General features: G+C 46.6%; 3 pseudogenes; 2 read left to right on the forward strand and 1 right to left on the reverse strand.

Annotated features, from left to right (window-relative positions):
• The first annotated feature begins 9,114 nt into the window (after nucleotides 1-9,114).
• LOC136662564 (5S ribosomal RNA) lies at nucleotides 9,115-9,231 on the forward strand (annotated as a pseudogene).
• Nucleotides 9,232-10,576: 1,345 nt separating this feature from the next.
• LOC136662707 (5S ribosomal RNA) lies at nucleotides 10,577-10,696 on the reverse strand (annotated as a pseudogene).
• An 8,097-nt stretch (nucleotides 10,697-18,793) lies between these two features.
• Nucleotides 18,794-18,906, forward strand: LOC136662682 (5S ribosomal RNA; annotated as a pseudogene).
• Nucleotides 18,907-19,998: the final 1,092 nt, after the last annotated feature.

Below are 19,998 nucleotides of genomic sequence, written 5' to 3' on the forward strand. Positions count from 1 at the left end.
GTAAATTTATTCAAATTTGAAATGTAAATTAATTCTTTTTTTCCCCCCGGCCCCCGACACAGTGTCAGAGAGATGATATGGCCCTCCTGCCAAAATGTTTGGACACCCCTGGAATAGATGGATCAGGAAGTACATCTTTACTAAAGAAAGGAGCAAGGTCTAAGAGCGATGAGAGACCCAACCAAGTGGCAGCCCATATGTTTTTTCATGCTGAAGGCTCTACCTAATGTGGAGGTATAAAACATCCCCTGTTCATCAATGACAAGATAATAGAATGAATCTCTATGTACTTGGAGCACCATTCTTGTACATGTTCTACATGCCTAGCTGGAACAAATCTCTGAATTAATTGACTGTAACATTCATACCATCTCAAATGCAGTTAACAGCTGTTTGCCAAAGGTGTGCAGTGGTTTATCGCTCCCAACTCTGGATTCCGTGGCTCATCTTTAATTGAAGCTGAATGCTCCTTGGCGGGAATGAGAAAATAGGTTTAATATTAAAGTAATTGAGTTACTCGCAATGGGGGGGGGGTCAAGTGTAGGGATGCTTACTTCATTTGTATTTTTATTGCATCCAGTCGGATCAACCCTGATCTGAACAGTTGCATTTCCAGAACACAAAGCCAAGGAGATTAGGGATCAACGATGAGTTCCTCGATCTCAGGGGCAACCAAGAAGTCGGAAAATATCATAGGCGTATAAGCTTGAAGGGACTCAATAGAGCTCTGCAGCACTGTGGCATCCCCTGCAGATCCAAGTAGCCAGGAACGGAATGGGAGATACCTGTCATTGCCAAGTATTGGAGCGATCAAAGACAGAGAGGCACAGGATCCCAATGGGCTCCTATAGCCAAAGGAGGCAGGGTCTCAGGGGAGTGGGGAATTTAAGGAGGAGGCAGGAGGACAGGGAGGCAGGGCCTCTGAGAGTAATTTTATCAGAGGATACAAAGTATTTTTGGGTCCCTTTGCAAAGGGGGAGGGGTGAAACAGAGTGGGGGAGGGTGGTGACAGGCAAGCAGAATAGGGGCCGGGAGAGGCGAAACAGGGTGGGGGGAAGGGTAGGGACAGCTGGAAAAGTCTTTGGAACCCAAGTCTCCCAACCCATGTGGCATCAGTAGTGTCCCCAGCATCCCCAGTTGTGGCAGTGTTGCCAACATCCTGTGCGGACAACAAATCTTCTATACAATGTCTGAGTAGATAGGAAAATGTAAGAACCCAGAAACTTTCTGGACCCCCTCCTTCGGCTCCTGGGTCCCCCTTTTGACCCTGGGCCTGGGTTCAAATTACCCCCTTTACCTCCCCTCTCCTAGGCCCTGCAGGGAGGTGAGTAAGGAGGAAAGAAATGAAGTTGACCAAGGGGGGGGGGGGAGAGAGGCAAACTGGAAGAGAAAAGGGGAAAGGTATGGAGAGAGATGACGAGACGGTGGAGTGTAGGGATGGAGGAGGTAAGGGAAGGTGGTGGCCAAGAGAGAGAGAACAGGGTGAAAAGATAAGGGAATGATGGAAGGGAAATGAGAATGGCAGCAGAAAAAAAAGACAAGAGTGGGAAGACACAGACTTGGGAACTATGTTAGCAGAGGCTGGGGGTATGGCGTGTGCAGTTCACACCGGGTGTCACTCTTGAGGGATGACACCACACAGGATGTCACCCTCTGGGAATGACCTCACACCACCTGAGACTCCATTTGGCATACAGCCTGCTCCAGGTCCAGCCACTTCACACTCTCACCAACCATCAAGTTTTTGCCACTCTCCAGTGAGAGCACAGAACAACCGGGTCTGGGTTGAAGATGGCCTAATGGAGGTGGTCCAAAGGCAGGCTTTTTCATTAAAAACAATGCAATAGTGCAGAAGGTCAAGGGCAATGTGATTATGACATTACATTACCCCCAAACGTCCAGCTGCTCCAGGTGCAGCACCGAGTGGCCTCCACCCCAGGGACGCCTCTGCACACCATACAACAAAGCAAACATTTGCCTCTCCAATGAAGTGGTGGTGTATGCTCCAGCCTTGATGTTCACCCATACCAACCCAAAATAAAGCAGTGACTTGCAAAATTAAAAAGGAACGATAGTCACTTCTGGGAAGAGACAAAGGCCAGACGTGATTATCTTCCCCACTTACATTTAAAAGTGAACGAAGCTGTTTTGTTGAAAGAAAGCAAGTGACCGCTAATTAGTGTCGCACTGGTCCCAAACTGGTCCCATATAGTGAATCCGACCACCTCGTTACACGATCTTCATCGCTAGAGGAAAAACTCAGTGTCTGAGGCTGGCTCACCATTCTCACACCACAGCTGGTGACCTTGCAGTCATCTCAGACCAAGGACGGAAAACAGTCCCCTGCCTTGCCTTTCAAATAGTAGCCTGTCAAGTTATCTCCCTCTCTCACTATCCAAAGATCAACCTCCTGAACTCAGTTCACTTAGCTGGAGCCAGAGACAGCCCTGCATTCTATTCTGTCAAGAAAATATCTTTTGCACTGAAGACAAATTTCACCACCATACACAGGATTAACTGCAAACATTTTTTCAAGTGACACGCATGCAGGGTATGGCCCAATCCTAACCCCCTCTCCTGCTGACGTAAGTAGAGTTGTAAGTAGGTAAGTAGAGTTGTAAGGGTATGGCCCAATCCTATCCCCCTCTCCTGCTGATGTAAGTAGAGTTTATGACTATCATAAAGCAGCCTCTGATGATGAACACTGTAGGACTGGCAGTGGGGAAGCCACAGTGGGCCTCCTGCATCCCAGAGGGTCCACAGACACCTGCCAGAGCTGGCAAGCCCACACAGGGGAGTGGAGGGAGGCAGGGAGGAGGTTTAATGGGATGGGTAGAACAGGGTGGTGAGAAGGGCAGATCAGATCGGGGGGGGCGGGATTGGCAGTGGCGCATGCTGAATTCTGACCCTGTTCCAGGGTCTGATCCACATACAGGGAGCAACATTTGTGCCAGAAATTGAGCTGGAACTGGTCTGAATTGCCCCATGTTTTTCCCCTGGGGTAACGGGACAAATGACCCCTTACACCAAGGAGACCTCCACCAGCCAGTAATTCCCCGTGGGATGCAATGGAAGCCACAGGTTTGGGCTGCCCATCTTTTGCGTAGCTGTATGTGAACATGGCATGTTTGATGGCCATGGGCAAAGAGTTAACATACACTCAGGCTGCAATCCTAACCATACTTTCCTGAGAGTAAGCCCCATTGAACAAACTAGGACTTATTTCTGAGTAGGCTTGGTTAGGATTGTGCCCTGTGTTCTCAAACAGTTACCAGGGGCGCACTGATCAAGAGAAATGGCAGCGTGGCCCTATCAAATTTCAAATGGTTTGCCTGATCTTGTCTGATCTTGGAAGCTAAGCAGGGTCAGGCCTGGTTAGTACTTGGATGGGAGACCGCCTGGGAATACCGGGTGCTGTAGGCTTCTACCATAGTCTTTTGAGACTGAAGGTTGCCAACCATTAGTCTGCAAGTTAGGTGCCATATTAACCATAATGATCTTTTGGGGGGAGCAGGGGGGAACATGATGCACACAAAAAAGATACTCTTAGAAGTTGCTCATTGAAGTACATAAATAAAAGGTGATACGGAGTTCGGGGAGTTGTGATAAGGAACTTCTGATAAGGTGGTGAAGCAACTTAGGTTGTCACGAGTTGGAACAATTACAGAAATTGCCGGAGAATCTGGACTGATTGCTAGGATCACCCAAAACAAATATGCCCCGTGATTGGGTATTATGAGCTCATAAAAGCTGCGCTCGTACATCCCCGGAGAATTCGGAAGAAATTCAAAAGCAAATAGCCGAATTTGCAAAAGCCATCTAGGAGATAAACTTGCCCGGCAGAATGTGAGACAATTTAATGCTCAGCTTCTTTTGCTCATTGCCACAGATAAAGCACACTGATGATCCTCTTTGGCTAAGGCCCATTGCTCGTCGCATGATAAATGCCTGCTCTCTCCCAGAATCTGGAATGTTCCATTTAATCACCACCTTGAGAAGAACAGAATCATAATTAAATGGAGAAATGGGGTGGGGGAGTTGCTTTATACGGTGATTTCCTGCATCAAGATTCATAATTAGGATGACCTAAATAGGACGGTGTAACTTCATCACGGCAAGAGAGTGCTAACTTTCATGAGCAAAGTAAACAAATAAAAGTTATCCAGAGTCTTAATCCAAACTGTCACCATTGAAATCAAGGTGGGGAGGGGGGGCGAGGCAGTGTTCTTTTTTGAAAATGTCAGATCAAAGCTGACACATCCCACTGTGAGATCAGGGACTGAGAAGATGAGAAGATTGGTTTTGTTGTCATGCTGCCATGAAAAAGGTAGTTCATTATGACTGCCTTGCAGGAAATTAACAACAAAGGTTTTCATTATCATCTCCATACATGCTCCCCCCCCCCCACCCCTGAAAAAAAGACTTAACAGCAACAAATGTTCTTTGAAATTAGTAGGATTCGTTTCTATTTTGAGGTCAAACAAGATGTTCATTAAAAAAAAAAAATCCCTTCTGGCCATAAAATTTTACTAATATTTTATGGAAAAACAGATGAGAATATAAAAGTGCAGGAAGAGTCGTGCCCATAAACCAACGTCAGAAGCTCTCAAGTTCTCTGGCTTGTTGCTTATGTGGCTCCGTCGGTGCACAGAATGTATAGGTCTCCATCATAATCTCTAGGGAAGAAAACAATGGGAAGCTGAAATGTGATGAACTGCATGCAGCTGTGATTAACAGGGCAGCTCAGATAGAGTTTTGGGCAAGGCGTTTGATTTCCAAGGTTGCAGTGCTTGGGTTGGGGATGTTAAGCAAGCCTCACCCAGGGTACTAAACAACTGGCTGATTCTTCAGATGGTTCTCCATGAAGTTCTCAGATGGACAAGATGAGGGACCTTCCTTAAACAAGCTGCTCAGGATGAACTCCTCTTTAGCCAGGATGTCATCTCTAAACAAGGCCTGTGAGAGCTGGCATTGAGACCAGGGCAAGAGACCTGAGTGCTCCCTCCCCTTCCTAAAATTTTCCAACAAACCAGATGTTGCTACCTTTTCAAAACAGGTTTCTAATTGACAGTTTTACTTTAGCACGAGCAAGATTGAAACTAAATGAAAACATTTATCAGCCTGGGATAGTTTCCTTAACTTTGAATAATGCTATCATGTTTCTTTTCTTCTACCTCAGGAAATCCCTCTTCATTTGCTTTTCCTTCTTCCAATAATGCAGAGGCATCCCAGGACTGGCTTTCACCATTTCCCTCATTACTATGAGAATATTTTGAAACAAAGCCCAGGTGAAATAAACTTGCTTGGACTTTTTGGGGAGTTTTTCTTCTGCGGTCCAGACTTTGTACTCCATCCTGTTAATTTCACCATCAAACAATGCCAAAAACACTTGTAGACTTGATCCAATGCCATGTGTTCTAGGAGACACACAATAAACTAGAAGAAGGGGTAGAACTTACTATTAGGGCCAAGGAATTCTGTGAACTGAATTGGGTGATCTACCACTGGGTCTTAGTAGTTCGGGTCAGAAGGTGTCAATTTCGTTTTCCCATGTTTGATCTGTACTAATACATATTGGTGCTTATGGAGAAGACCTGAGCTGCATTTCCATTACAGCTTGAATCCACTCTCAATGTGCTTTTATTCCCCCTGGTGCATTCTGGGGAGACTGCAGTCTGTTAAGGAATCTGAGAGCTGTCAGAGTTACCCTTAACGAAGTACAGTCTCCATAATACATTCGGGTAATATAAGTACATTAAAAGTGAATGAAAGCTGTAGTGGAAATGTAGCCCTGGATGGGCTGAGATTGAGGTTCCCACATTTATTTTATAATAAATTTGTTTTGAACTGTATAGTTTGTTTTGTCATTGCCTGTCCCCCCCCCCCCCAGAAGCCTGAGCCCTGGGGATTTTGCACCCTCTACCCACCCTAAATCTCTCTCTCTCTTCATTTTGCTTTCACCTATAGTCTAAATCTATTTCTAGATTTAGACTATAGGTGAAAGCAAAATGAAGAGAGAGAGAGAGAGAGAATTTTGCAAATATTTTAAGTATTATTAACAACCACAGGCCTTGTTCAGCATTTTTTTTAAACGCTGCTGAAAAAGTCTTACCCTAACTTCTGAAGTTCTGATATTGCTGCTCAGGTTTGACTTCAAATCTACTAGGGCACCGATTCTGGATTGTATCAGTCTAAACGACTCCACAGACATGCTGCTGTCCACCTATTCTGCTCTAAGGGAAAGCAAAACATTAGGGTAGAAAAAAGAATCTTTCACAACCCCAAGAGACACAATAGTACAAGTTTAAGAAGTCCTGAACACTTCAGCAGGACATAATTTGTGTCAGAAATCAGTAACACCAAGCTCTTCTATGCCAGAGCTCATCCCTAGAAAATGTTAAGTATTGAAGAAAAGTAGGACCCTCCTCTGAGCATGTGCAGAGAGCTTTTATTAAATAATGACTATGCACAAAGGTCCCTAAACATCTTGGATTAGGTGGATGGGATTCCAAAGCAGAAAATGTGATTTACAAATTCAGAGGGTCCTGTATCCGCTGGTAGCGTAACTAGGGGGGTGCAGGGGGTAGAAAATACACCGGGCTACGGCTGCTAGAGGGGCAACATCAGGGGCTAAGGGGCTAAGTTACCTTGGGTTGCTGCAGCCCTGCCAGGCACATTGCCCAGCAGCTGAATGGCAGCTCAGGCAGGGCTTCCCCTCTCCCTCCCGGCTGCAGTGCAGCCTGTTGCCATGTGAGCACATGGAAAGGAGAGGAGGGACGTGTAGCCTGTCCTTGGCAAAGCCCGGAAGGGGGTTGAGGCAGCGACAGCAGACACAGCTCTGCTCCAGCTCTGCTCTGTTGCACCCGAGACGGGGGGGCTGTGGGAGACTTTCATGGGGGGCACCTTGATGTGGGGGAGCTTTGTAGCTCCCCCTGCTGAGAACCACCTGTGGGTGCTGGGGCAAGGGAGCTTCCCCAGTGGTATTGCCAAGCACCTCTGCTTCCCATCAGGGGCAGCCGCTGGAGGGAAGGAGGTGCGTCGCTGCCGCCGCATTCCACAGCCTCAGAGCACAAGTCTATGGATGTCTACTCAGAAGTAAGTCCCATTGTGTCCAATGGGGCTTACTCCCAGGAAAGTGTGGAGAAGATGGGAGCCTCAGTCAGGCGCAGCTTCCTCCCGCTGCCTGCCCCAGGTCCTTCTTCCCCCAGCTGCTGTGAGCAAGAAAGCCTTTCTTTCACTCACTCACTCAGAGCTAAACCTATGCCTGTCTACTCAGAAGTAAGTCCCATAGTGTCCAATAGGGCTTACTCCCAGGAGTAAGTGTGGAGTGCATTGCAGCCTCAGTCAGGCATGACTTCCTCCCGCCTGCCTGCTCTCTCTTCATCAGAGCCAACCCTAGGCACCTCTACTCAGAAGTAAGTCCCATTATAGTCAACGGGGTTTACTCCCAGGTAAGGGCGGATAGGATGGCAGCCTCAGACAGTCAGGCATGACTTCCTCCCGGCCCACCTGCCCTGAGTTCTCCTTCCCCTGCAGCCACTGGGAGCAAGCAGGAGGGCTTCTCCACAAGTCCTCTCCTCGCCCCACAAGGCAGCTGCAGGACCGAGCTCTGCCCGCAAAAACAAACGGCCCCTGGGGGCACAGGGCTGGCCTCCATGTACCCATTGCCCCCTGTAGTCCAACGTGCCTGGCTGGTGGGGAGCGCCAAAGGTGACGGAGAAGTGGCAGCAGCTTGGGGGTGAGTAGGAGGGAGGCAGCAAGCAGCTTGGGGGACATGGCAGATTCATTTTGCAGTTTTTTAAAAAGTGGGTATGAAATAAAAACCCGGGAGTGACGTCACTTCCGGGGCATCATCTTGAGCTCTGAACTGGGCAGCAGGAGCATTAGATATGCCACTGGTATCTGCAGATCCCACATCCGTGGTTTCAATTAACTGCAGAATCAGGAGGCCCCCCCCCGCACCCTCCCACACCCTCTGGACCTTCCAGAGGTAGCTGTGAGAAACCCTCTGGGGCTTCCCCAGCCCTCTGAATGCCTTTTAAAGGCATAAAAACATCATTTCTAGTTTTACGAATAAGAACCAGAAGTGACCTTTTTTTTTTTTAACCAAAACTGCCATGCTGAGGCCCGCAGAGGCTGCAGGCCTCAGAAGACACCCCCATCCATAAGTGAGGTGATTGCAGCTCCCCTCTCCTCCAAAGGGTGGTGTGGCATCCCTGGGATCTGTGGATTCAGTTACCCATGGGGGGGGTATTCTCGAACAGAACATCCACACATACCAAGGCATGCCAGCATGTTTGTGTTGCCCACTTCTCTTATGAGGATCAAGATAGCTACTATGTTAGCCCTGGAAGTAGGGAAAGAAGAATCAATCAGCTTACTGGATGACCCCAAGTTCTACCTTCAACCTTTGGCTGTTCTATTTCAATCCCCTACTCTTCCTCCTCCTCCTCTTCTCTTTTGCAACAGCCCCTGTTATCTGCCTAGGTAAGGTGCCTTTCCTTCCATCTCGACAATATAAATAAGCAAAATTCTTGTACGAGAGGTAAAAATAACAATGGTTGGTAATATGCAATATAAATGCTATATTATTACACTAATCTTGTGGTGCTGCTATTTGCTCAGCAGGCAAGTATTTGCATGTCAAAGTAAAATATTAGGAATTATAACCCTTCCAAAGCAATCTGTTCAAATTATTCTCTATTATGATACAATTGGAGTTGAATTCCTCCCATGTGACCCTAAGCATTCCGCATTTACTGTCCACCCCTCCCACTCATTGCTCTGGGTTTCTGCAAGAAATTCCCATAGAAGTACAGAAAAGCAGCATCTTAGCTAATTTGCAAATATGACTATCGAGCAATGCCAGACCTCCCTTTTCACCGATGGATCTGGTCATCTCCATCCTATTCAGACGCAGCCTGTCCATGAGTCTTCTCGAAGAAGCTGCTAGCAGTGGAATGGTGGAGGGCACCTCAGTCTGTTCACCTGTCTCCTTTGGCGGTCCTCCTTCTTTTCCCTAGATTCAAAGGACCCACCCTGCTGGACAGACATTGTGGACACTTGGTAGCACCAATTAACCAAGAGGTCGGTGCCACTGCTTCACTTGGTATGCTCAGCAACTGTTACCCTGCACATGCCTGATCTCATCTGATCTCGGAAGCTAAGCAGGGTCAGGCCTGGTTAGTACTTGGATGGGAGACCACCTGGGAATACCGGGTGCTGTAGGCTTATACCATAGTCTTTCCAGACTGAAGGTTGCCAACCAACATCATCTACAAAGGAGTGTTCTCCAGATACCTTGGTCTCGTCACGGAGCTGTGAACATAAGAACATAAGAACAGCCCCACTGGATCAGGCCATAGGCCCATCTAGTCCAGCTTCCTGTATCTCACAGCGGCCCACCAAATGCCCCAGGGAACACACCAGATAACAAGAGACCTCATCCTGGTGCCCTCCCTTGCATCTGGCATTCTGACATAACCCATTTCTAACATCAGATCGCCCATTGTTTCAGCTGGCACCTCTCTTGTCAGGAGGCCAGAGTACGGGTGGAGCATCTCCTCGTGTGGTCTAGCCCTTCCAGTCCTGTATCCATTTGGCCTGAAATGGGCCTCCCAAAAGAAGTTGAGGGTGACCTCATCATGATACTGCCAACTGCCTCCGGGTGGTGCCTTGTGTTGCAGCTGACACCATTGGTTGTGGGAAGCCTATCACTTGTCTGGGTAAATGGGGGGGTCCCCTGAGTGAGGGAATCCCCCCCACAAAATCTGTGCCGCATCAGGCCCTGCAACCTCTAAGGTCACCCCAGCCACCACATTTTATACCGTTAAACACTCGCAGAGCCTTTAGAATATTCACAACAGAGTTGCCACCACTTTCCTTTCACTCTCAAGGACCTTTGTGGCGCTCTGGTCCGCATTTCCATACCTTAAACCAGGGGTCTCCAAATGTTTTGGTCAGAGGACTGCATCAAATTTCTGGCTTGGTGTCAAGGGCCGTAAAAAAAATAAACAAGCTCTACTGAGAACTTCAGGCTGTTTGATTTATAGTTGCTAATGCAGACTTGCAGAGGGAGGTATGTGGAATTTCCAAGCCCAGCTTGGAAATTGAAGCCTATTCATTCATTTATTCTATCATCTAAGTTCCATCTCTAAAGTATATATTTAAATCAAACATCATGAAGTCCTCTGTAGACACTGCTCAGGTTGGCCATGGGCTGCATAGAGGCTAGCTGCAGGCTATGTCTGGCCCCCGGGTCGAGGTTCGGAGACCCCTGCCTTAAACAACTAAGGAGCTATTGGTCCTCCTAGCTTCATCTCACTTTTGCTGCCACTTTATAAACATTTGCCTGAGAGTGAGCTCTCTTGAACATAGAGAGACTTAGGGCCTAATCCTATCCAACTTTCCAGTGCTGACACAGCCATGCCAATGGGGTGTGCGTTGCATCCTGCGATGGGGGGACCGTCACAGAATTTCCCTAAGGTAAGGGAACATTTGTTCCTTTGCCTTGGGACTGCATTGGTGCTGGAAAAAAAATGGTTGGCAACTTTCAGTCTCAAAAGACTATGGTATAAGCCTACAGCACCCAGTATTCCCAGGCGGTCTCCCATCCAAGTACTAACCAGGCCTGACCCTGCTTAGCTTCCAAGATCAGACAAGATCGGGCATGTGCAGGGTAACAGTTGCTGCTGGAAAGTTGGATGGGATTGGGCCCTTCACTTCTGAGTAGACTGGCATAGAATTGTACTATTAGTTCCTATGCTCATCTAGGGCCAATTTGGTGGGATAAGGAGAGCAAAAAATGAACATGTACTTAGGACGTCTTTAAATAATTTCCATTAGAAATGAGCCATTTCTCATCTTAAAGAGATTATGGTTCTGAACTTTAAACTAGGTCAACAGATTAAAAGATAAAACATTTCCATTTAAATCTTTACCTGAATTTACCGGCCTAAAAATTTCCAAGATTTCATACAGCTAGATTTTTTTTTTTTTTTTGTCATCAAACGGGTAATATTTGAATCAAAGGTAATAAAACCATTGATCTACAGTGAGACAATATTAATATTAACACAGGGCTTGTATAATTAATTTGCTGCCAGATGAAAGGCAAGCACTAGGTCCTTTTAGCAGTGGTGATTAAAGTGAGACTAACCCTTTGAAAACTACATTTGCATGTACAGCAGGAAGCCCTGAATCCAACAGATGACTTTGCAAAGCTTAGTCCTTCCAGTCATAATATAAACTGCCAAACAGAGGACTCACTCAGGTTGATGAAGGAGACTCGGGTTACCAAGATCTTAGTGGATGCCAGGAAAAAAAGGTATGCGCACTCATTTCTGAGATTAATTCAGAAGCATGTTGCATACAGGAACCATGCGCATACATCAGGGGTCATGCTCATCAATGATGTCGCTAGGGGGTGCTGGGAGTGTGGGCTGCACTGGGTGACACGCATGGGGGGGTTGACACCACTACAATAAATACATTTATTTATTTAAGATAAATCTTGGTACTTTTGAATAATACCATCATGTTGCTACCCCTGGGAGCTGGGGATAAGAATAGGCCCTCAGTTTGGCTGTACTTGTCGTAAGAGGCGACTAAACAGCCACCGGGTAGATGGGACTCGTCAGCCTGGGAAGGCAGCTCATCTGAGAGAAGGAAAACTCTGATCCCAAACCTCCACTGCCTTGTGACTACATCCAGTTATGGAAAAGGTTTCAGGAGTCAACCTCGAGGCAAAATCCGGAGCTGGAGTCCCTGAGGCAGTTCATGGCTGAACACAGTCACGTTCTGGCAACTCCTGCGACGCCGCTGGAACCGACGCCGCTGGAACCAACCGTATTGGCCTCTGCCTTTCCATTGGACCATTTCAGCGATGTGGAGAGGGGGGATTTGCTGCATGGGTAACAGCCTATCCTCCATACCTACTTTACCCAGGCTTCGCGCACTGGAGAGGACACTCTGTTCCAGTACCACCATTCAGAGCGTGACACCATAGTCTTCTGAGACTGAAGGATGCCAATGATCACGTTGCATATGAATTGATGTGGAATGCAATGGAACAAAACATGTTGAAATATCTCTATTCTATCAAAAGTTAGAGTCAAAAAACAAGTGAGGGCAGGGTGATGATAGATCACTACATCCACCACCTGGGCATTGCCCCACCCACTGCATGGGAGGAGGTCCATCATGGGGGTGAACGCTGGCCTCCAGTACCATGTGGGACAGACCCTAGTGACACCACTGATGCTCATATTTGTCTACAGGGTAAAAAGGTGACATAAATTGGTAACTTGCACTGAGAGTAGTTGAGTTAATGAGTTTGTTGGAGAGAGCCAGTCATGTGTTATACACATGGAAGGTTTGGCAACATGTGGAATATGGTGTGCAGGTCTGGTCACCACCTCTCAGAAGGGTTATCCGAGAGCTGGAAAGGATGAAAAAGAAGACAGCCACAATGATCAGAGAGTTGGAGCACTTTCCTTATGAGAAAAAGCTATGGAGTTTGGAGTTTTGAGATTGAGACAAAAAAAGAAGGGCAGGAGGTGCGGTCTACAGGTAGAGCTGCTTCCTTGTGTGAAAAGGCTAACCAGGATCACTGCATTGGATGGGAGACCAGAAGCTCCTGGTTAGAGATGAAGGAATGTGGACTGGCAAGAAATGGATAACACCCTGAGAACCAGTCTGAGAAGTGTTTTGCAGCTGCCTGTGGAGGCTTGGAAAGCAAAAGAGCTGTGCAACCAGGTTGATGACTGCTCTATGAAGGGAGACATCTGGAGAAAAGGAGGGCTCTATGAGTTTCTCTCATAGAACAACACTTGTAAAAACCTCATTTGAAAAAAAAAAAAAAAGAACATGGGTTTTATGGTCAGCCTGCCTAGGTAAACCACCTTGAGTCTATATGAGACTCCAGTCTATGAGAAATGCAGTATGAAATACTGCAGCAAATAAATAAAAATGATTGAGGCGTAAAAAGCTAAGCATGGTGTGGAGAAGATGGAGAGAGGAACCAATAGATTGATGGGGATGCTCATTGTTCATTTCTGGAGATGAACCACAGAAGAGGACTTCTTTCTGAAGGCATCAGGGTCACCAATGATGCAAAGAGGATGATGTTTTGACCTGATCTAATAGCCTCTTCTTACGCAACATTCCTTCATAAGAACGTTGAGAAAAGTTTGAACCTACAGATCACATATCCCCTGGGGGCTGGGGGATAAGAATAGGCCCTCTGTTTGGCTGTACTTGTCGTAAGAGGTGACTAAACAGCCACCTGGTAGATGGGACTCGTCAGCCTGGGAAGGCAGCTCATCTGAGAGAAGGAAAACTCTGATCCCAAACCTCCACTGCCTTCCAGTTATGGAAAAGGCTTCAGGAGTCAACCTCGAGGCAAAATCTGGAGCCAGAGTCCCTGAGGCAGTTCATGGCTGGACACAGTCACTTTCTGGCAACTCCTGCAATGCCGCTGGAACCAACCGTATTGGCCTCTGCCTTTCCGTTGGACCATTTCAGCGATGTGGAGAGGGGGGATTTGCTGCATGGGTAACAGTCTATCCTCCATATCTACTTTACCCAGGCTTCGCGCACTAGAGAGGACACTCTGTTCTAGAACCACCATTCAGAGCGTGACACCATAGTCTTCCAAGACTGAAGGATGCCAACTCAACAGATCACATACATATAAGAATGTATCTTATTATAAAGGCCTTTGAACGTCAGATTCTTGTTCATCACTCTCCTTCCTGGAAAGAATATATGTTTGTGCATATCAAGTAGTTAGGACTTATTATAAGATATTCAAGTGAATACCTTTTGCATTAATATTTAGCATGAGCCAGTAGTAGAGAAATCACAGTCTCACAGTCAGCCTTTTGGAACTCATGAAAACTTGGCTACAAGGATGAGGATATGACAAATGGGGAAGAAGAATGAAAGGTCAGGCCATTTGCAAAATCTCATCATGGCCTCATAGTATATTCCCTGGGAAATGAGCTGAGCTGCCAGAATGAGGCATGGAAAACAGCCTATTAAGCCCCTTTTAATACCAGCTTTTTAAATAAGTGTAATTGAATTTCTGCCGGTATCAAGAATTTCTGCGCTGGAGTCAAAGCAGCAAGGGGTGGAGTGGGGAAGAGGACCTCAATCTGAACTTGGGACAGGAGGTGGAACTTATTTGAGTCCGTTGGCAATGACCGTGAGGTAGAGCTCGGCAATAGCTCACAAAAAATGGACCAAGTTCATAACTGTAAAAAGGAAACACATGCTGCAGTTGTCGCTTTGAACCTACAACAACCAGTGTGGTCGACTTGAGGCTTGATCTAAAATGGACCAGTTTGGATGCTACTCCAACCAACCCAGTCAACCTCCGGTCATTCTTTTTGTTCTTTTCCTCCACAAAGTGATTTATGGAATTTTAATGAAACGTCAAGGAATGTATCCCAGAAAAGATACCTGCATTTGATAGCAATTTGTAAACACAGGGAATGAGTCCAGTGAGACAGACGCTATTGACGTTTCCGTTACTGAAAACCTCCATTGAGATCCTGGAAAAGGAAATAATGTATTATTGAATGCAGGGATGGCTCTAACTTGGAGGTGGGGCTTGAGTCTGGTCCTAAGAGGGTTGTTTAATGATCTGGGAGAGGGGGAAAAACTGAGGCACGGTTCAATGAGCAGTGGAAAAAATTAATGATCGTATTTGTTTAGCCCTTTCTGTGTGTGCCAAGTACGTTATGGGCAGTGCTATTCAAACTGGGGCGTCGCGACGCCGCAGCCTGAGGGCCCTGGTCTCTTTTCCCTTAAGGGGCAGGGGTGGCCTAGAGGCAGGGGGACTCAGGGGGCTGCAGGGGCTTGATTGCACTTACCCACGCCTCCTGCAGCCTCCCTGGGGTGCGGGGAGCCCGGCATGACTTCTGGCAGGGCTCCCCGCAGCAGGGAAAGTGGAAGGCTGCAGGAACCCTGGGAAGGCTGCAGGAGGTTTGGGTAAGTGCACCCAAGCCCCTGCAGCCCCCTGAGCAGTGCGATCCTGAGGATCACGCCACTGCCTTCCCCCTGCCCCCACTGCCGCTTCCCCCCGCCCCTGCAAAGACTTACTGGCTCTCAAACTCTCCCAGAGAGTTTGAGAACCACTGCCTTATGGGTATTATCTCGATGGGATCCTTACAATAACCTTGAAAGATAAGTACATATGTTTACCCCCATATTACAGCTGGTTAACTGAGGCTGAGAGGGAATGACATCTCCAACATTATGTTTTCATGATGGCAGAGTGAGATTCAGTTTACTGACACACCCAGACTTTGATTGACTCCATACATCAGTTCAAGGATTCAAGGAACCTTTAAGAACAGGGTCTAGACCAGGGTTTCCCGAAGTGTGTGTTGCGATGCCCTAGCCTAAGAAGCCCTGGCACTGGTCCCTTAAGGGTTGGGGAAGGGGAGAGGAAGCAGCGCAATTCCCCCTTCCCTTCAACAACTTACTTCAGGCATCAAATTCCCTAGGACTGAGGCCTTAGGGTGTCACAGCACACTTACAGGGGTGCTGCAGGATCTCCCTGGTTGCCCTCCTATCTGTTCTCCCATGTGACACCATCTTCATATCTGGTGAGATTTCATGAGATCCAAGCTGAGCTGGGAAGATAAGGCTCATGGGAGGTGGTTGCTGTGACCCTGGTAAGTTTGAGAACCACCGGCTAGACCACTGGCTTTAATCCAACATTGGGTTAAAGGTGCTTCAACCCATTCATTTAAGCACACTTGATTATGTTTTGGATTGTGGCTTCTTTTTCAGAAACAAAAGCTGAGATTCTCAGGAAGCTAGATTCTGCTGCTGATAAAATATTCTCCGCTTCTTGATGCTTGTATAGAATAATGGCATACACACAGCCCTGATTATAGAGGCTACTTACCCTGTTTCTGGGCACGCTCTCTCTCTCTCTCTCACACACACACACACACATTCTCATATAGCCCAAGCGGAATAATAGCTATTCTACCGGACATCATGTAGGATTCTAAAGGGCGAAACATCAAAGAGAAAAACTCTTAAGTATTTGTTCAGCAGAGTACAATCTTATTGCAATGAAATAAAGGCAAAAGAATTAATACAAAAATAAAAGAGGAAATTGCCGTAATAAAGTTGTCAAAGGGAGTTTGACTTACAAAGGAGAATAAAACAGTGAAATGAAAATAAGAGTCGAATAAAAGGGGTTTTGAAAACTGGTATTTTTTCCCCCTTAAGTTTCACTAAAAAATATTACAGAGAGCCTTAACCTTTAACAAAAGGTATTTTAAAAAAGCAAAACTGCTATATAGAAAAGCTATATGAAAGACCAAGAAGATATGTAGACCAATTTGTGAGGGCTTTACTTCAGAGTAAACATGCCTTGGAGAGCACTGTTTGGCTTGCCAGGGGTTGGGTGGGAATCTAAACCACTATCTGTCTCATCTATCCCCTAAGCACCAACTATCTTATCTATCCCTTTCTTTCTAGACCCAGCCTTCCCAGCTCTTTTAAATTTTACTTTCATCTCTCTTAGTTCCCAACCTTGCCAGCTATTCATTCTTGTTGCCTCCCCCTCCTCTTGCAAACGCAGCTGTACACAATTCACATGGCTTCTGGTGGTCCTGCTGGAACTGAAAGTCTTTTTAAACACTTCCTCTGTGGGCTATTGGACATTTGTCCCAATGCACAGTGAAGCCGCTCTAGGAATCTTTAACTTGGAGAAAAATGTTTAGGGGGGTGAAGGCTTCAGATATGTTGGGATTTTTGTTTTTGAAAGGAACCCCCTTTCATTGAAATCACCACCTTCTTTATAAATGGGCTGTTTTGACTACCGTTAGGGAAGCACAAGTCAAAGAATTCCACTCTGAACTAAATCATGCTTCTTTGATGAGAGCTCTAAATCTGGGGTGCCAAACTCATTTCATATAGTGGGCTGAACCCTACTATATATATATATAGTGGGATTCATGATGCCTGCTGGAGTCCAAAAGTGATGTCATTAAGCAGGTCGTGATGTCATTAAGCAGGTCATGGCCAGAACATTTTCACCTCTTAGGCACTCATTGGCTGCAAATGACCGAAGAGAAAATATGCAAATCTTGATCATGTTTTCAGAATGCCAGATGCAGAGGAAGGCACCAGGACACAGGCTGTGTCTTGTCTTGTGTGCTCCCTGAAGCATTTGGTGGGTCGCTGTGAGATACAGGAAGCTGGACTAGATGGGCCTTTGGTCTGATCCAGCAGGGCTCTTCTTAAGAACATGTTCTTATGATGTGGACTGCCCTTTCAGCAGTGATGTGTAGCAGCTGAGAACAGCTGACGGTGGTGTTGGGAGGGCTGGGTAAAGAGCTTCCATGGGCCACATCTGAAACCTCTACTTTAAATAAAGGAAGGCTCTCCTGAAGCACTCTGAATTGAACCAAAGCAATCTGAACACCTTGGTGTCAGGGTCCAGGGGGAAAAAAATACCCCCTAGGTAGCTACCCTCCTGCCACCAGCCCAAGAACCAGGATCTGAATCCCCCTTCCTTATGACATAAACTATTTAATAAGTCCTCTTTGGTATCTCACTCTTACTCTCTATAAAGGTAATGGTTCTCAAAAAGACCCAAATAAAAAGGAGTAAGAAACACAGAGTTTATTAAGATCCATTAACAACAAAAAAAAAAACTTTAATATAAGCCAAGTATGCAATTGGCTAAATCACTAAAATAAGAGGAAGCTCCTAAACCTGCAGGACTCCACCCCCCCCAGAAGAACCCTTTTGTGAACTTGCTGAAAACAACTACAAAGAAAAGATAAAACTCTAACACAATCTAACTCTTTTACTGACTAGCCAGAACTAATTTAACTTCTCTCACTCACAATACCAGACTAAAACTAACTCTCCTTCAGGTCTAATCTACCAGGGAGGCAGCAAAGTTCCCTTCTCTAAAGGTTTTTACTATTGAACCCAACCATTCTCACCTGAATCTTTTACACCCGAGGAGTCCCAGCGATTCTAACACCTAGAAAAGTAAAAACCTACATGAAACAACAGTTTTGTGACACTTGGCTACCTGGTTTTTAATTTGGCCTTCTCCTACAGGGGGGGAGGGGGGAGAAAAGGAAGCAAATGGTTGAAGCAAGCTAAAATGAATCTGTCTGCCAAATGGTGCAAACAGGTACAATCTGAACCAAATATTAGTTCTCTTTATATGCAAATTCGCTATGTGCAAATTCACTTATCTGTGAGGGGCAGAACTGCCACCTGGCTCTTGGTATCACAGATACCAGCCTACTGAAACTATGCTGGTGCCATACCAAACAGGTATTAGTATTGGCCCGTGGAGAATATCCAGACACATTTGTGTCCGTTTCCAGACCTGCTTCACCATCTTGAGCACCATCTCGGAGGTTCCAGTTGAACCTTCACAGCCCTGGCGATGATGAGAGGCTGATGATGATGAGAGGTTTCTGGAAGGCTACCTGGAGGCTGCTCGAGGACTGGGGCAAGCCAAGGGGAGCAGCCAAGAGGCAGGTGGAGGAAAAGGACAGATGAGGCTACCCCCTCCCCACTGCTGATCTCTGAGGCCTTGTTGTTGGGCCAGCTGCGAGTCGAAGGATGGGCAGCCCAGAAAAATTCATCAACTCCATAACCTTCACTGCCTCAAGGAATATCCAGCACAGAGGAGGAAACATCAGATGCTGGAGATGCTGATGAACCCTCGCTATCATCCATCCCCACAAGTTAAGATTCAGGTTCATAAAGTTCATAGAGCAGTGTTTTACAATGTTTGTCCTATGTTACCCTGCACATGCCCGATCTCGTCTGATCTCGGAAGCTAAGCAGGGTCAGGCCTGGTTAGTACTTGGATGGGAGACCGCCTGGGAATACCAGGTGCTGTAGGCATATACCATAGTCTTTCGAGACTGAAGGTTGCCGACCAACCTCTGCTGTACCACTTCACATGGTCCACCTATTTGAAGTATTACTGAAAGTCATTGAAGATGACATCATTGCCAGTTACTTCTGGGTTGGGAGGTCAGATGCAACGTGACAAGCACCAGTAAGAGGCTCAGGATGGATGGGAGGGCTTTTTCAAGCACTGAAAAGCATGCTTTGGAGCCTTCCACTGCTGTTTGTTTAGTCTCACTGCCAGCTGGCAGCTATCCAGGGGTCTTGTGAGTACCACCAGACTCTACCTCACGTACTACTGGTGGTACCCGTACAACTGATTGCAAAACACTGTCATAGAGCAGGGGTGTCCAAACTTTTTGGCAGGAGGGCCACATCATCTCTCTGATACTGTGGGGGGGGGGGCGGGAATAAAAAAGAATTAATTTACATTTCAAATTTGAATAAATTTCTATAAATTTACATAAATGAATATATTAGAGATGGAACTTAATATGAATGAATGAAGATCTTGCAATAGCTCAAGCCCTATAAAAAGCCTTACACAAAGCAAGGCCAGCCTTTCCTTCACTGCTGCTGCTGCATCACAGATGTGAAACAGCAAGCAGTGGAGGAAGCCCTCATCCCACAGCTCATGCAAGAGGTCAAACAGTCGCCGTGACACTGAGAGCAATTGCATTGGGCCAGCATGGGCTTCAGCAAGTCTCCGGAGCCAAGAGGCTCATTGGAGACTGGGTGCTACCTGTGGGCTGGATTGGAAGTCCTCGAGGGCCGCAAGTGGCCCCTGGGCCGGGGTTTTGGCACCCTGTCATAGAGTATATGGTGAAACTGGAACCTAACCCCATTTTTCCCATAGACTCAATGATTCGGTATCTGCTAATTTGGTATCCACTACGTTTTCCAGGCTGGAAACTGACCCTAGCGGATAACAAGAACTGGTTGATCGTACATCCCTAGCTGTAATGGTCCTGGATGGCCCTTGGGCCTTAGGAAAGAGTGGGTTAGATATTGTCTCTAAACCCAGAGATTTTGTTTAGCTGAAAGAGAAGAGCTGGGACACTCAGAAAATGAAACAGGCTCCTCGCC

This window comes from Tiliqua scincoides, chromosome 11 (assembly GCF_035046505.1).
Source record: "Tiliqua scincoides isolate rTilSci1 chromosome 11, rTilSci1.hap2, whole genome shotgun sequence".
Classification (NCBI taxonomy): Eukaryota; Metazoa; Chordata; class Lepidosauria; order Squamata; family Scincidae; genus Tiliqua; species Tiliqua scincoides.